The sequence below is a fragment of the Hippocampus comes genome, unplaced genomic scaffold, assembly GCF_001891065.2.
Source record: "Hippocampus comes isolate QL1 unplaced genomic scaffold, H_comes_QL1_v1.1 scaffold339, whole genome shotgun sequence".
NCBI classification, from domain to species: domain Eukaryota; kingdom Metazoa; phylum Chordata; class Actinopteri; order Syngnathiformes; family Syngnathidae; genus Hippocampus; species Hippocampus comes.
Window position 1 is genome coordinate 499444 of NW_017806854.1, and position 11594 is coordinate 511037.

The 11594-nt window shown below is 45.9% G+C and overlaps 1 protein-coding gene across 1 annotated transcript in view; it reads left to right on the top strand.

The window, feature by feature from the left end:
- The first annotated feature begins 563 nt into the window (after positions 1 to 563).
- The window catches only part of flrt2 (fibronectin leucine rich transmembrane protein 2), a 36569-nt gene continuing 25538 nt past the window's right edge, over positions 564 to 11594 (top strand). The window contains exon 1 of the mRNA XM_019858015.1: positions 564 to 911. The gene's annotated coding sequence lies outside the window, so the exon portion shown is untranslated. The remainder of the gene's footprint in view (positions 912 to 11594) is intronic.

Here is an 11594-nt window from a genome sequence, read left to right on the forward strand (position 1 = left end):
CTCAAGAGCTTCGACGGCACACGTCTGATTGTGTACACAGAATCAAGTACGTTTGGTTCCAAGACGAGTGCTCACTTTCACAAAAGACCTTTTCCTTGAGGCAAAGAACCGAAACGCCGAGTGAGCAATAAATCTGGCACTTAGGGGAATTCTAAGTGTCCAGAACTGTTCCTCAAGTCCACAGCCCCGAGTGCCGTCAAATGTTCTTTGGCCCCGCGACATCCGCTGTCTGTGACCCCTTTAACTCCTGTTTTGTTCTCGGCACTGCGGGCCCCTCAGACGAAGCCTCCATTACCCCCCCCCGTCCCCTCGAAGACACATAGACAGCAAAACCACCTTACAAGGCTGACACCCCATGAGACGGACCCCTCTTGACTGTGTTCCCGCACACTCGCCCGCTAGCCTTTGACCTCGGCAGCACCTCTGCCGCTCTGTGTGGCTGCCCTCGCATTCCAGTACGGCTCTGAAACCCGAGCCCGCTGTGAGCTCATCGCTGGCCCGCACATTTTCAGGAGTTAAATGATACCAAAAAAAAAAAAATGTAGTTGGAAGAGAAAACAGAGTGCGCGGGGGGAAAAAAAGAGGGAGAGGTGTAGGACAGGTCTGGAACTGGTTCTGTTTGTGTCTGCTGGCCAAGGCACCTCGGGGGTTAAGTTACATGAGCGACGGCGAGGAGGACGGAGAAGAAGCCGTCTTTGCTTGCTGTCTGTCTGCCTCCTTTCCCTTCCGTGGCTTGACTGACTGCTCCCTTCATTTTCCTCTCGACACGCGCGAGCAAGCCGGCCGCCCTCCCATATGTGCTTAAAATTTAACGACCTCATATGTGGGAGCAGTCCTGGGAAGCGAGGATGACCCGGTGAGCTTGTTTGCCACTCTTCCTCTCCGCTTTGACCACAACTTATCCAAAGACGGTAAGTGTCCCTCTTTAAAATGCCTTGCAGTGTTTGTCTTTTAAAAAAAAAAAAAAAAAAAATCCATGCACAATCCGAATGACATGAAATGCAAAATTGTATCAAAAACACTTTTTTTTTTTTTTGATTGACACTGTCAAGGAGTATGTACTACTGTGTGGTGTGTTTAGTTCCAGTAACCGTGTCATTGTGAGATCCCTGACAAATATTTTGAGTCTGACGTCGCGAGATATGTGTAGAATCTTTCAAATGCTCATTGTCTTACATCTCGGGATCCATATTGATGAGCGCTCCCGCTTAATCACAGCGCACCTAATTAAACCAATCAGTCTTACTCGCCTGCTGATTTGGGAGGATGTCTGAAGGAAGTGTGAAAAGTTGAGAAAGAGAGAGAGAGAGAAGGAGGGGTGGGGAGGGGGGGGGTGAGCCAGCTCCACCTTCAAGCTTCAAAGTGGGACCTTTTTATTTCATGCATTATTCAGGATTGCCTTGTTTCTTTCCTGCTCCCTGCCTGTTGTTTAGTGACCCGCTGCACTTGTCAGCCATTTTTTGACGTCTCTCTGAAGCGCGCTTTAAAACACTTACTGATGATTTTCATAAGTGGCCTAAAATATAAAAGGTTGAGCGCGCACCGTTTTACAAGGCATCCGAGAATATTCGCATCCTTTCACGGTGGTTATAAACCCCCGCCAAAATAAATAAATAAGAACAATAATATTCATCTGGAGGGATTTCAAGTTTCGATCCGTAAATCTGTCACCGTTTCCTCTCGACGCGGAAAACAATTTGAAGTAATTGCGAGCATTTTCACGCTATAACTTTAAAATGTCTGAGGTGAAACGGCGGCAATTATCTTGCGATGGTCTCATTATTTAAATGGCTGTGAAGTGCTCCGTTGCTCTTGCTGATAAACACACAATTCTTCTCGGGAAATAACGTCGCGCCTTTGATCAAAAGTTGTTTTTTTTTTTCTTTGCCAGGGAGAGGTGCCCCAATAACCTCCAATTTCCAAAGCCTATTCACGAAATTCACTCAACGCGCTACCAGCAAGCCAGCGCTGCCAATGGACGTGATTAATGAGTCAACATCCCAGCGTACAGGGAACAGCAACACACAACGTTGTCGGCAACAACTCATAACCTCAACATCTTAATGAATGCGTTCAGGTCACTGAGGGCTTTTACGGACACGCACGTGGCTTTTAGCCGGGTAATACTGATTTAAAAAAAAAAAAAACATGAAAAAAATAATTGGAAAATCGTTGTTATTGCAAAAAAAAATAGATCATCAACAAAAAGTAAGCTGTGACCGTTGGCCGTATTCCACTTCAATGAGATCAAGCGTCCTCGGACTGAACTAACTTGTGCAGTGTTGCAAAGGCGTTTGTTTTTTGTTGACAATGCCATCGGAATGTGGAATTAATCAACGTTCCAGGTGCTCTAGTGAAATTTATATCCTGGAGTGCAACCAGTTGTGATGGTCGCTCAACCTCTCATTTATGAAGTTATTATTTTTTTGCCACTAATCGGGCCAATGACTTCAAATTGCTCATCTCATTTGAAAAGAGCTGCCCCCTTGAGAATCTGTGATGCATCGGAAGAATGTGTACCTTGAAGTGTACCTGTATATGCGATTTGGGTTTGACTCCGCGGTCATTTGGAATCCGAGATCACAAAGGCGAGGATGAGCTTTGCGTCAATTGTGTGTTGTTCAGCGGATTCTTTAAATTAGAATTCGCTTTTGGGAGGCTCTCGCCCTGTGTTAGTTATCGGGCCAAGCAACCTCATATCAAATGATGTTCACGGAAAAATGGGCAAATTCAAAATTCCGTCACATTATAAGTACCCGTCCTAGTAATAACTTTCGTGATGCGGTCTGATGATCCATTTCAAACTTCCACTTAAGTCATTGCAGGGTTATTGCCTGCGGGATCAAAAGGACCAGTCGTCACATCAGACGAGTAGGAAAGACGAAAAACATCAACTTTGGTCTTTCATGTAGACACCGGCTGCCCCCTTACGTTTCATCTCTTTGACAGATCGTCTTCGCTTTAGCCCTCGTCTACATTTAGAATTCTTCACATGGTCGTGTTTTGCGAATCTAATTTTCAAGCAAATAATTAACAAAAACAATGTTGAAAGCTCAGGATATGCTTTGTGGAACCAGTCAAATGAAACTTATGAAGTCATTGAAAGTATCCAACTACGCTTTGAAACTTTCGGAACCAATATGTAACAAAACAAAAAAAAAAAAAAGATGAACAATTTGAGAGAAAAGCGCAGACATGCTTCACTTAGGCGGTTGTGAAAGGAAAAAAAGTGTATCTTTGTTCTAAATTGTCAGCCTCCGTGGATGATGCTGAATCCGGCAAGCGGGCCAAAGCCGAAGTAGTTTTGACTCAGCTGAGGTCTGAAGGCATGAATCAGACATTGTCTGGCGCTGGACATGACCCCGAAGACTGAACTCAGATATGTAGTCAGGCAACAGCAGAGCGGTGAACAAGTCGAGGCGTATTGCGAGGGTGAGGAGGGGGTGACTGGGTAGAGTAGAGACTGGTCCAAGGCCGACTGGGGAATCCAGCACAAGGAGAAGCTTGTTCTCATTTTTTTTTCTCCACATGTACCACAGGGACCTAGAAAAAAAAAATACATATCATTTCAAAATACCAGCAATAATGTCATTACAGGCAAATAGAAGAATGAGGGTTAATTGGAGTTAAGTGTCTGAAAAGAAAAAAGTGAATGTTTTATGCGCATGTGTAAATATGCGGGGCCAAGCGTTCTGCCGACGGTGCAGAAGCAGCAGAATTCCTACCGCCGCTTTTAAAACAAACACCAGTCAGTCCTTGCGAAAGAATGCTTTGGGTGTATATTTTGGGGAAGGTAATAGCCGGCTAGTTCAGTTCCGATCATTAGATTCGAGTCGTCGTGAACGTGAGATGAGAAGAACATGTCGAAAACAGAAGGACGCTGCCTTAAAAGGCAGAGAAATCCAACACCTCCCGTTCCGCCGGGAATTCGAGCTCCTGTCGTTTTCATCCGACAAGCCTCGTCTACCAGTTGCGACCATCCGTGGCCTCTTTGTGCGCTCAAACTGGAAAAAAGTCGCCAATGACTCAAAGGTGCTAGATACACACAAAGACTTGACTCCCTTCGCCATTCGCGCGGACTTAAAACCGAGAACAAAAGCCCGAATAGAGAGACAAGGGCTTAGAAGCGGTTGACTGATGAGGAGGCGGAACCCGTGCCCAGCGTGACAACGAGTCAGTACCTGGTCATGAAACAATCGGTGATTTTGATTGCTGCTGATTGTTGCTATATTTTATGGAAATGGGCCCTTGACTTGGAAACGCGAGGTGGGGTCAAACCTCATGCGGCAGGACTGCATAGAACAAATGATGCCGGGCAAAGTACGGTTCAACGTAACCTTTTTTTTTTTCTTCATGGCTTTTATAAAAAGTGAAAAAGGAGCTACGTCCAAATGAAACATCATTTTGATCGAGAAAATGATACCGGGGGTGATCTTCCAAGTTTCAGTGGTGGTTACGAATTCGGCAAAGGCGATTCACACGGCCACGGAGAGCAAACGATGACTATTTTGATGTGCGCCAACATCCTACTTTTTAAAAGATAATCATCAACTTTTATCCATATTCCCACCCCAAAAAGCGCAACAAATGAGTCTTGCATCCTGCTCCTGTCAAACCGTCAATAATAATCATCTTAAGTGAATGAATCTGTTTTGCAAAGGAGTTGAAGTACGTCACACGGTCTGTCATCATTCATTTAGGTGGACTCGAATGTTCCCCTTGAAGTGCTGCAATTAGATTGAAGTGAAACGGAAACTGTTTGCCTTGAGGATCATTTTAGTCTCCATGTAAGGGACTTTACTGGCATGATGAACTCATAGGTGAGCACCCAGTCATTTATTCCCCACGTCTCCGTGTCTCCGTGGCGTGGAAATGATGACAGGGTATTGTATGAACGGCGAGGAATGTCGCTCGTCTCTGAGTTTGAACAATCTGGTCATTTGCCATCACATCTGGCCTATGAAAGAGGTCTTATTATGGATGCTACTGCTATTCTTGGCAAGCCACGCCCTTGCATACCGTCGCAAGTTCGAATCCCGGCCGGAGACGGTCGACCGGAGCGAGCTGAGCGGCTTCCTCATTAATTGGTTACCAGACAGCAAGCTTCTTGTTTAGAATCATTTCACAGGCACGGTCTTTTCAAATGTCTTTTGGGGGTTTTGACGCAGGAGTGCGTCTCGGTGAACCGGACCGTTAGCGTCACGCGAGACGACCTCGAACAGAGGCCGACGCCGTAAAGGAAGTTGTAATTTCACAGATCATTCAAAGGAAAAAAAAAAAATGATCGCAGTAGCTAGAAGAGCACATTTGAAACCATTTGTTGAAGCGGTGTGCCGTTTCTGACGGCGGAGGGTTGACATGCAAGTTTTATTGGCTGTGAGCGCGGCCATTCGTGTTTGCTTTGGAGCCTGCTGAAAGAGGCCCGAAAAGCCCCGGTGAGCTCTCTCCAGACCAGCTGCCGGCAGGAGTGCCGCGCACGACTTGGAGGCGAGCTCCTTGATTTTTCTGCTCCGACCGCACTGAACTTTTCGCCGACTCCATCACGCCGCCACATTTTGGATTCCGCACCAGCCTCTGTCCTCATCTTCCCCCGTCTCCTTCACACCTCATAAAAACACAATTTGTCTCTCGGATCTCATCTTTTGCCGTAAGTCCTTTTTTCAAATTGTCATTTACAAGCAAAGTTCGTAGCCCGTCAGCATTACTGCCGTGCGACTAATGCATTCGCTGACTCGTGTTACATGTTTCCAGAACTGAACTCGCGTCGGAACACGTTGATAGGATGAGAAGATGGACGACGTATCCTCTCACGCACTCGCATCAAAGCGAAAGATGCCTCCGAGACGACGACGAGGAGGATTAATGTGCCCAGACATGTTTCAGTGGCAGCCGCGGTGCAAACGGTTGAGGTTCAAGTTTTTACTTTGCTTCTCACTGGTTTACGTGACGTGATTTTTGCTGGCAGGCCGACGCTTATCCAAGAGAGAAGTCATATAAACTTAAGCGGTATCATTTTATTTGTGAGATTCCAAATGCGCACCTTTATTTGCTTTGCCTTCGACTATAATCCCGACTGAAGTGGAACTCCGTAAAGCTCAGACCGACACCAAGGCCAGACGATCCGAAATGAGGAGCAAATAACGCAGTTTGCGAGGGGCGCATAACCTGCACGTGCCTCCATTTTGGCCATCCGTGTCTTTTCGATGCGGCGCTTATCCTGTTCATGGTGGTGGAGAGCAACAGCAACTTGACCGGCTGCCTACGTTTTGTTCTAGTGTTCAGAGAATTTAAGGAAAATCCTTTGTGATACGGAGCCTAATGTGACATTTCATTTGACGCTCTTTAGTCCATGCCCGACCTCAAAACGGTTCGTCGAAATCTTTCGCACACTCTTGCTAATGAGTGGTTCCAGTTTGGTGTCTTGGAGCAAATCTCGTTCACTGTGCTTCCCCTGGCTGGGCATCCGGTTTTCTATGACACGCCTCCCCAGCTCACCTGATAATTTTGTGACGGAAAGCAGATTAGAATTTACGCGAGGTGAAAGCAGGTCTAAGTTGTGGCGCATGTGTTGTCATGGGCCACAATGTCCATTCTGCACTCTGCTGACTTAGCTTTGCTTTCACCCTCATGTGTTCTCAGTTATATCTCGCGAGTGACGTAAAGGACAGTTGGAAATCAGATTGAGATATGTCGGCTCACTCGGAAATTTGATTTGAATCAAATTTCACCGCGCCGGCAGCATAACTCGCAGTTATTTCTTGCCATCGCACTTGATTAAAAAGGCTCCGGTTCCAATCGCGATCAGCCAAAATCTTTTTTCGTCAGTGCAAACATTCGACATCGTCGTCATTTTTGTCCCTTCCTCCCGTTTGAAGCCACTCCGTCTGGCCTTTGTTTGACACTCCTTTTTCCTCACCAGACAGGATGACATCATCTTTTTAGTTACCGCTGCAATACCCAAACAAAACTTCAATTCGAAACTAAACACCACAAAGGCATTACGCAACTCCCCGCACATCCTGTTTTTGCTTTAGCCTCTTCTTTAATAAATTTTAGTCTCTGGATGATATGAAAAAAAGAGAGTGTTCATATGGGGTAAAATATAATTGTATTTATTATGTAACACTTTCGCACAAAGTGGTACTTGATTTATGTCTGATAAAACTGTCGGTCAAACTGCCACTTTTTTGTTTCTTGTGTGCGAGTGCGTGTGTGTGTGTGTGTGTGTGTGTGTGTGTGTGTGTGTGTGTGTGTGTGTGTGTGTGTGTGTGTGTGTGCGGCCGTTTCTTGGGCGTCAAGGCTCTTGCACACTACACCCTTCATTTGATCACGTTGCTTGCTATCAGGTGCACGCCGAGTGATGCATTCCTTCTGTCTCCAAAGATTCACGGTAATTATACAGTAATTGCTTATCCAGCCCCGCCGCCCACCCACTCTCTTTGTACCTACTGAACTTGGCTGAAACAATATGAGTTTAAATGAGAGAAAAATAAAATAAAATTCTGCCCACTGGCAACACGCTGACACATGTTTCAAGACCAAATTATTCCAAATAATCAGCGCTATATTCATGCAGAAACGAATAATCTCTCCCAGGTGGCATACAGTTTTCTCTTTGTTTGAGGAAAAATAAGCTTTCTTGACTGAACGTAGCCACAGGCAAGTATCCGGCTGAACCGCATTCCACTTTCACATGACCTTCGAGCAGACCTGGCCTGCAGCGAGAGCTGCACTGTGCAGTGGTTGGCCCCGCCCCCTTCCACATTTGACTGGCCGTGATCGTTTAAGACCCGTTGTTTTTCTTCTTCTTCTGCCTCCTCACCCTTTTACAAGCTCGATTCTATTCCTCCAGGAATGCTATTGGCTTGTCAATTTCATTTGTGTGCATTTACGGGCGTATTTACAATCGTCTCCAGCCGGCGCGGGCCTCTGAATTTCAGGGAACGCGCTTTCTCTCACAGAAGATGAATACGGTTCGCGCGTCGGCGCGTCCTGTGTTTGGTCAGGGTTCATGGCAAGAATTCATCCGGTCACGCCCAAACTCGGGCAAATACCAATTAATCACATCAAGCTGCACTAACACGTGCACATGAATTAGGTTGGCATTCATTATATTAGTACGAAATGAGCACTTGTTGCAAAGCCGGGAAATGGAATCTGCAATGAGAAAAGTTTCTTGTACGTAGTTGACACGGGCGCAGTAAAACGTGCCTCTGTCCTCGTCCCTAAGACATCAATTGACCGTGCGGGCTGTGTCATTTAAATTCCAATTAGTTAAATGAAGCAAATAATGGGACACGCTGTCGAAAGAGCGCATTATTCTTCAAATTAGTCAAAGGCCTGGACTGGAGTGTTTTTCAGCTTTATTCCAGTTTAATTTCATGCCCAGATCTGAAAAGATGAAAGGACGCCCTTGCGCCAATGTCCAAGCGGCACGTGCTTTCGATCGGGGCGTCAACAAGACAGAAATGATCAAATGTTGCCTTCACTTTCGTCTCTAATTGATTTTGAATGAGGCTCCACATTAAACCGCCGGCCGTCGTCAAGAATGATTTTCCTTGTTGAATAATACCACGCAATAAAATATGGGCATACAACCTAGCATCATGTATTTGACGGTCGCTGCTTTGGCTGCGGTTTTGCAGCTCGTCAGGGCAGATGCAGGGGGGCGTCTATGTTGCCCATTGGGGGATTTTGATGATGTCAAGCAGCAGCGGCGGCGGTCCGAGCTTGTGGTGCACCGTGTCAAATGCGCCTTTGCCAATCAATCACGAGGCAAATATGGACACTCACAGAAGCACTCACAATCACAACTTTTGCAATTCCTAACGCTACAGCCAGGCATGTTTGTGGAGAAAACCCGAGCCAACCCCGAGGAGAACTACAAATGTGATACATAAAGCCGAGCCAAGGTTTAAACCTGGTTCATTTTGACTGCCGGCAGAAACGCTAGCCACATGTTCAACCGTGATGCCCGAGTTTCCACATCAGAGGAATAATTTATCTCTCTCTCATTTTTTTTCTTTTCGTTTCTTCTTCACTGGAAAGTTGGGGGGTGATTTTTAGGACCTGTTTAATCCCACAGAGAAAGCAAAATTAAAGCGTATACAGTCGGATCTCGTTTCAACGTTTCCAATGTTTTCACTCCTCTAGCATTTCAAAGTCCCGATTTCACGTCATTCATTTGCCATTTGCCGATTTTTGCTTCCAACGAACAAGTTTATGACGTAAACTTCATTATAACAACCGGATTTTCCCCACAAAATAGTGAAAAGGCCTTCGTGACAACGAACCATGGCAAGCCAATCTTGCTTACGAACAAAATGTACCGCGGTGGATTCCCCTCCGTTGCTTAGCAACGCTACTGATCGCCTTGTACATTGTTGTACTTCCGGAGGCACGGCGCGGTCTGCAAACAACCGAAAATGGCTGCCACTGAATGACTTTTAATGGCCGTGTGAGCCTGAGCTTGAAAGCCAAAATGTTTTTGGTGGGGCGCTTGATTACGATTTAATTTAAAAAAAGGAACATACACAAAGTACGAGCATATGGGAAAGGTCCTGGCCTCTTAAATCAAGACGACATCTTGCTTCAGGGGGGGATAGACAAGGATATCACGTGGTGGTGGTGTTTGTTTGTGCGGGGAAGTCATGATCAGACACGTTGAAATTTAATATCCCCAACAAGAACGGGAAGCCGGGGCATCTGTTTGAAAACGCCACATCAGACGAAACGACGTGTCAGCCGGGGTTTACGCGTATATGTCCCCTTGTACATCGCATCCCGCATCGCGAGCTGAGGAGTCGTCGAGGCTTTTGATCAAAGCCGCACGTGGAAATAAAAGATGGCAAGCAGAACAGAATGCATTCACACAACTCCGAAATCAATTATATTATCGGGGCTTGGTGTTCTTTTGTTCAGTGGAGGTGCAGGCAGGGACGTTTTTTTTTTGTTTTTTTTTCCCCCCCTTGCAAGGGCATCTGGTGCACATTAAAGGAAGACCCGATGCGCCTCGGTGAAACATGACTCAAGGATGGATGGAGGCTTTTAGACCACTGTCTGCCTTCCCACACGTAGCCGTGCTATTCTTGATTTGTCCGTCACCCAATAAAACATACACGCTGTTACGTGATAGCCAGAAAACTCGGCAAGAAAACAAAATCTTTCTCAATTACTTCTCGCTCTCTTTTGCTTTGTTTTTGGGTTTTTTTTCTTTCTTACGAGGTCGGGGTGCCTTGGAACAAAAGCAGGCTGTTCAATATTTTAAATGAGCTGCGCGTGCAGACGCGACAACTGTCAAAATGACATTCTCTCACTCTATTTTCTTCTTGTAAATGGATCAAGCAACGCAGGATTAGGAACGTGAGCGAACAGTCATTTGGGGCCAGCAGAGACCGAATTACCTGCGTAAGCGATCATACGCGGAGGCCCCGTTTTGTTACAGTCAACAGTGCTGCGGGTCGGAGTCTTATTAGGTCCCACGCGTGGTTCCGCTTGCGCCGCCGCCTCCCCGGGAAGCCTTTATTCGGTTATGTCTGGATCCAGCGCTCACATTTGCTGCTCTGTTGTGGCGCCGAGGGAAACCAATGTCCCCGATGCCACCTGCGGTGTGAGCAAACAAGGCTTGTCGCCGCTCAGCTGGGTATGAATGCAACAACAAAAACAATCACAACAAAAATGACGAAAAGCAATCTGGATTACCACATCAACCGAGTGATCGCTTGTTGTAAGGTTAGACAGAGGAAAATATGTGAGGTCCGTTTTGAAACGATTTGACCAGGGGAGGTCACGAAAACAGAAATCATCTCTTATGCCTTTAATTTTCACTCTGAAGGTCAGACATTGCACGGACTGCCCTCAGTCTTCCATATCTGCATGTATGCGGCATGTTGACGCTTGTTTTTGTTTGTTTTTTTTTACTATTTTGCTAACCGTGGGAAAATATGCGAGATGAGAAAGCAACTTGACACACTGTAGTAGAGCCGTATCTGGTTCCGCGTGCTCAGCCTGATAAGTACTCATCGTGGCCCCGAGGACGTGTAAGAGGGAGAGATACAGAAATAAAACATTGTTTCCATTGCTTTACCTAATCAAATGCACGGCCACACAATGTCTCTCTTTGAGTGCGTGCCACTATTCCGGCACAGGTTTCCATTTCAACCCTGCGGGCACATGAGCAACGCGTTTACTTCCGATTCCAAGGTGTGGGTCATTTTGCACGGAAAGAAAATATCAAAGCCTTCTACCTTCCGTTTTACCTTCCTGCGGAATCATGAGCAACTATTCACTGTTCGACGTCGCCGAATGAATCCTTGACAGCATTGAGAATCCATTCCAAGATCTTGGAATACTGATTCATCCGAAAATAGTCACTGCCGGCGAGGTCGGTGGTTTGGAGGGAAAAAAAATGAGCACCCGGAAACAACCTCTGATATGCTTCTTTGAGAACCACACCAACGTTTTTTGTTGTGCGGCCCTGCTCATCTATTAGAGAGGTCTGCCTTTAAAAAAATGTATATATATATATATATATATATATATATATATATGTGTGTGTGTGTGTGTGTGTGTGTGTGTGTGTGTATATAAAGAGA